We start from the raw sequence: 6,307 nt of genomic DNA on the forward strand, positions 1-6,307 counted from the left end.
TAAGTGTATGTGTGTTTTCTCTCCTCTCCTCTTCCTCCTCTGTGTTGCAGATTCATCCCAGGACCTAACAGAGAGCTCCCATTGCAGGGCTGCGTGCCAGGCTCTTCCCCTCATCTCCCCTCTCCCTTCCCACCGAACGGACTAAAACTATTACATCCACGGCTACTGACTGGATTACCTGGGACCACAGAAAGGATATCCACCCAGATAAAACAGCTTTGCTCGTGTGGTGCCAAGGATTTGAAACCAGACTAATCCCCTGTTTGATCAATGAGCCCCATGTTGGTGACTCTCCTCTTCCACACAGCTGCGGTCAGTTTCCGACCTCCTCGCTCTCTGTTTTCCTCACTCTGTATACCCCCTCAAAAACTGAAACAGCTTAGCAGGGGCTATTTAGAGGTTGTTAAAACATTATTTGATAGACATTCGCCCTGCTTGAAGGTAAACCGGATGAGGAGCTCACATGGACCTGAGCATAAAAAAACGGAACTGGGGCCACAAGAAGGGAAATTATCTTGATATCCTTTTATTTTTGTGTGGAAGGCATTTGTATTTGACCCGCTGCCCCTGCAGGACAGCCCTGCTGTGACCGCACGGGGGAGATTTCGGTGGACAAACATTGGATTTTCAACGACGGACACGGATCGCAGCCTTTAATAAGTTAAGGAAGAATCTTTGAGAGGCTTTAGAGTCCATCATGGCCTCACCTTCATTCTTCATGATGGACATTTTGACTTTTATTGGAGGGCATGCCCGGTGTAAATTCATGAGCACTTCTATTCTTTGTATGTAAGATAATTTGTGTATATAAATACATAACATGTAAGATGACAGATCCAAGAAGCTGAATAACGCAGTATATTTAAGACTCTATTAGCCACCTGGTGGAATATTGATCAGCCACTGAATATAATACTTGTCCAGAGGCTGTTGTCCCAACAGGCTGCTGTGTGTATAGGACTGCTTTGCAGGACACCCTTGCATTGGGAAAAGCCTCGACAGAGGCATAAAAATAAGTATCGGTCACTTATGTCTTTCAGCAACGTTCTTGGTTAGGCCAGAAAATGCTTGTAGTTTCTGTAAAGATGAGGAAAACACTGTATAGAACTGCCTCACAAAAGACAGCAGCACTAACAACGACCCCTGAGCTTTCCACTCTGATACAGCAGGGACATGGAGCAGCGGCAGGAAGACTCGGACCATAATCGGACAGTTAGTCATGGTTGACTGTGTTTCTTGTGTAGATCTCCCTCTCACACGCACCAGAGAGAGATGATTTATTCAAAATGACAGTGAGAAAGTATTAGTCACACTGGAGAAACATACAGTTATCCCCCAGTAGATAAAAGTACATTACAGGACAGCCTTATGAGAAATAAAAGCGGTTTTCTATACTGATATGCTGTCTCTCATTCCTTGGTATTGCGACCGATACTTTGAAAAATGTTCCTCTTGTGACAATTTGATATGTTGTAATATGTGGGTGGAGGATCTTGTCAGAGTTTGATTTATATGATATGTTAACACTGTGAAGATTTTTGCTTGACTAAACAAGCAATCAACAACTGCACAAGGCAATGTGAAAATGACTCACGGGCAGAGGAGCACACACACACACACACACACACACATGCAGCGAACACGCAAACGAATCTGTGATGCTTCATTTGTACAATTCCCTCGGTGGCAGAGAGGATTTATCAGAACAGCACATTCAATTCATTCACGCAATTAGAATAAAGATTTCCAATATCGTGCCAGGCAAAATTCCAGATGATTTTCAATATCAGCCTCTTCTCTTGGCTGGTATGAGATTCTTTTCTTCTCCCAGCGGACGCACTAGTGTACATTCATCATTTAGGAATTTGGCTAGTTTCATGGAGCCCGGCGCCTCGCTGAGCAGTCACAGAAGGTATGAAAAAGACAGACACATCAATCTCCCACTGGTCTTGCCAGAATCATGAAGGAATATGCAAAGGGAGAGAGAGCGAGAGCGTGTTTTTTCCTCCTCAATGAGCCGTTGCCTTCTTTGTTTTCTCATATCTAATAGGATTCACTGTCCTGCAGTCTTCTTGAGCTTACGCGAAAGGAAATGAGTCAGGGAAAGAGTTTGTGTACGAAAAGTGTCTCTGGGTGTTTTTTTTTTCTGCTGCTGTAAATGAGTACATCTGAGTGTTTGTGTGCATTTGTCTGTTTTGCCACGCTGCTGTGTGTATTTTTAGAGGGGGTACCAAGAGTCTGTGAGACAGACATCCCGCGACGGCACACTGTGAAGATTATCCTCAAATTCAGTGCTTGTGTTCAAAATCAAGGGATTTCTCCCTCCCTACTTATGCAAGTTCTAAGTGGATTTTTGCTTAAAAGGTGCTTGGGGATCAGAAATGGAAGAAGTGCTTTTTCTCATTCTCTTTTATGCACTCCTTAGCTCCATCCAGAAATGATGGAGTCGTGCTGTGGAGGGAGGTCCTGCTCCATTTTAGGCAGAGCAGAAAGGAACACAGCATGAATAGATAACAGGGGCCGGGTCCTCCTCCCTCTCCGCGGTGCTGCGCAATCTCAGGAGAGAGACATCCATCAAGTCCTGCCGACCTCCCACCGAGACACAGAGACAGCCATGTCCACATCACGCTCGACGGCTAATCAACGCCTGACAGCAAGGACAACCTTTTTCATACAGCCAAGACGTGCGCAGAAGACACCGGACAGTGTTGTTTAGAAAACTTGCAGTAGTAACTTCCAAGGGTATCTCAAGTAAAACACAAACTTTCGCCCTGCGTGGGAGTTAAATGCTCGGCCGCTTTTAGGAGTTTTCACCAGGAGCCTCTAATCCTCTTTGACACCACTTCCTGCCTTTGCACTTTATCACACTCATATTCTTTAATAATATTGCATAGCAACCTATAATTTGTGGAAAGGGTGCACACTCTACCTGTGGGGGCTTTGCGGCCTATAATTATAGTCATTATGGGCATGAGTCACTGTGAGTGTCGCCTTTACAATGAACATCCACTGGAGCTGGACAACTAAGAGCGTAAAACCATTAGTGGCACTAAAACTTAAAGTCTCGATGCTGGCTGTTCAGCGACTTCAGGCATTATTACCCGAGGTCTATTTTGCCATGAAAAGTGATGATGTCAGACAGTCTTGTGTTACAGTCAGTTGTTGAATAAACATTTTCATCCCTGGGCAGAAGAAAGAGGAAATGTCATTATAGGCAGTCAGTGATGAAGAGGGTGTGATCCTTTTCGAGACTACATCATCATAAAAGATCAAAATGTTTGTACGAAACAACCGTATTTTATTGTACAGTCTGTAAAACCAAACAGCAAACAACACATAGTGAAACACACCAGTGCCCTGCTGCAATGGCTTTGTTTATAACAAATGAACACGCAGTCTGATGGGTACACAATACATCACTGTCATAGTCCCATGACACTGCGCCATGCCCGCCAACCACCAATACACTTGTCAGCGAAATGACTTGCCAGTTTATGATTGTCAGCAGCTGCCATAATGGCAATTTATTTATCTGCTGCTTTGCCGTTTTCCTCGCCTTATTTCCCCTCATGTTTCAGCCCAAAGTGTAGCAACCGGGCCTGACCAGGGGCGCCGGCGTCGTCCCAGACCAGCCTTCCTGGGAGATTTCAAACGTCACACCTCCCCATTAAACAGAGAGCATTTTTCATAGCAGCGTCTCCACACAGCTGGACAGACGTCAGAACACAGGCTCTCAATTGTTTGCCACTTGAGACTGAATGACCGGGAGCTGGATTTGGAAAAGAGAGGGTACAGGTAGAGAAAGGAACTAATACATTGTTCTGAGCCTGAGGGGAGCATGCAAGTGTGCTATCTTTTTTCCACCCTCCAACTACACATCTCACACATTATGTACAAAAGAAATACAGAAATGTGCAGGAACATGTTCCCAGTCGTTCATTTTCATGACCTTTTCATGGTGGAACACAGGGGGTGCAGAAGCCTCTGTGGTCACCGTAGACAGGGCGAACAGTCTGCTGCTGAATGAGGACACAGAGCACACCTTGCAGGCTTAGAAAGCACTTACACGTGAAAATTTTGGATTTCACGTCTGAAAACTAAGAAGGACACGTGAGTGTCTGTTTCCACATATACTGGCTGACCACGGAGTAAAATCCCCAGTGCAACGCAATCCAATGTAACAAAAAACACCTCTACTGTTGCATTGCATTACATCATCAAGTTTTTTTGTTTTCTGGTGGGTGGGTCTCTGTCTATCTATCTATCTATCTATCTATCTATCTATCTATCTATCTATCTATCTATCTATCTATCTATCTGGAATTAGAGCAAGCTGGAAAAATATTTTCTCCTATTAGTATTACCAAATGTGTTATGTGCAGCAGTTATGTTTTTAATAAGCAGGAAAATATGTATTTTTATTTTTTTATTTTTTTATGGAGGTCAGATGAAACTTCATGTTGTCTGTCCAAGTTTGTATGGAGAGTTCACATCAGCAGCTTGGCCTGCCTGCCAGAGACAAAGCACCGTGCGGTCGGTCCAACCCTGCCCACACACAGTGCGCTGCTGTGAACTTAAAGTTTGGACGGTGGAAGGGAAAACTACAGCATTTGTCTTGCCTACACACTGTGTGGAAAGTTTTGCCATGTCACTGGGTTCATTCAATATCTCTTTCTCTCACTGTTAAGTTACCTGCATGAGTTATTCTGAAACGTGAGGTTTTAACCAATAGTCCTGTTTAATAACACTTTCAATATAAATCTAAGCATAAATCTGTAGAACAGGTTTTACCGCAGTACACCTGCAGTTCACATTTTATCTGACGACTGATGAGTCTCACATGACACGCCTTGGGATTTAGCAATTTCACTCGTCAAGTGTATCTGGCTTTTTTCTACTTGTAAAGAAAAGAAAAAAAAATGACCAAAACGCTATGGAGCTCACATAATTCTACAAAGTTTAATGAATTTAAACTCTCACCTTTTTCACTCAAAAACTGTTAAGATGAGGCATTCATCTTAACCGTATTTGTAGCCATTCATTTCGCGGCTCTGTCTCATCTGCATTACACCCCTCACTCCTCAAGGACTTCTCACTAAAAGTCTTCACCATTCTGTGGCCTTTGAAACCGGATCACTGTCCTCTGTCATTAAAACATACCACACAACAGCGAGCATCAAACCATAACCACAGAAATTCATAAAAACCTTAGATTTGCATTTACATCATTAAAAACACTGCAAACCCACAGTACACTTATTCATTTTTAACACAGTTCAGAAATCTAGAACAGAAAATGGACAATGCCTTGAGACGACGCAGTTTTAAATCTAAATAATGTAAGATTTGGAAAAATTGTATATTCCATCTCATGCCAGACACCACTTGAGAGGTGATGAATGCAAAACCGATCCTGAATTGGCCCTTTTGCTCTTAGACAGGTGCAATACAGAGAACGTTGAAAACTTTAGCTTTCACAACAAAATTACCAAACAAATGAATCTGCTCATTGTAGTGCTAGGTGTACTAAAACAAAGTTTACTTTGTTTCACCATCATCATTTTACGGTTGTTAATCTTACGTAGCTACAAATAGATATTATACCTCATTGCTCTGCATCCTGCAAACAGCTATATTTAGAAAAATACTCAAAAACAAAAAACCAGCCACATGAAATAAGATTTTTTGTCCGTTGTCTGTTTTTGTCCACAGGGGCTGCCAAACTCAACACAAAATGACATGTCCTTAAGGTTGCTTTAAATAGCGGTGTTGCATTGCACTACCTGTGTCTTTAATCTACGTATAAATTCATTAATGGCATATTAGCTCACTGATGCAGAGGAGTTAGAAAAAGCTCTCAGCAGAGCCTTTTTTCTGGGTTAATGGTAAAGGTGATCGTCTAATGGGTGCAGGATGCAGCCACTTTTCCCAATTCCACCCTCAGCCAATGAGCTGCTGCGTTCCCTGGTATGCAAATGGGAAGCACAAGGGCAGCAGGGATTGTGAAGGACACACTCTTTGGACCAGGAGGAGACAGAGCCACCCTGGAGGGCCAAGCATGCCTCATTTAGATTCAACACTATCATTTCACTTAGGCAGGTGAAATCTAAGTGCCATGCTTGCACTCTCCACAGTGCCAAGAACACAAGCAAGTATTCCTTGCATAGAGACAGTTGTGTGTGACCTGAAGTCATTTTCCAAGTCTTGTTGAGGCTATCACACCAGAATTTAATCTGAATTACCATAATGTGCTATTCAGGCCCTAAATGCATATAACTCACAGCAGCCTACACTGTTTAGCAAATCA

The sequence above is a fragment of the Chelmon rostratus genome, chromosome 2 (genome assembly GCF_017976325.1).
Source record: "Chelmon rostratus isolate fCheRos1 chromosome 2, fCheRos1.pri, whole genome shotgun sequence".
NCBI classification, from domain to species: Eukaryota; Metazoa; Chordata; class Actinopteri; order Chaetodontiformes; family Chaetodontidae; genus Chelmon; species Chelmon rostratus.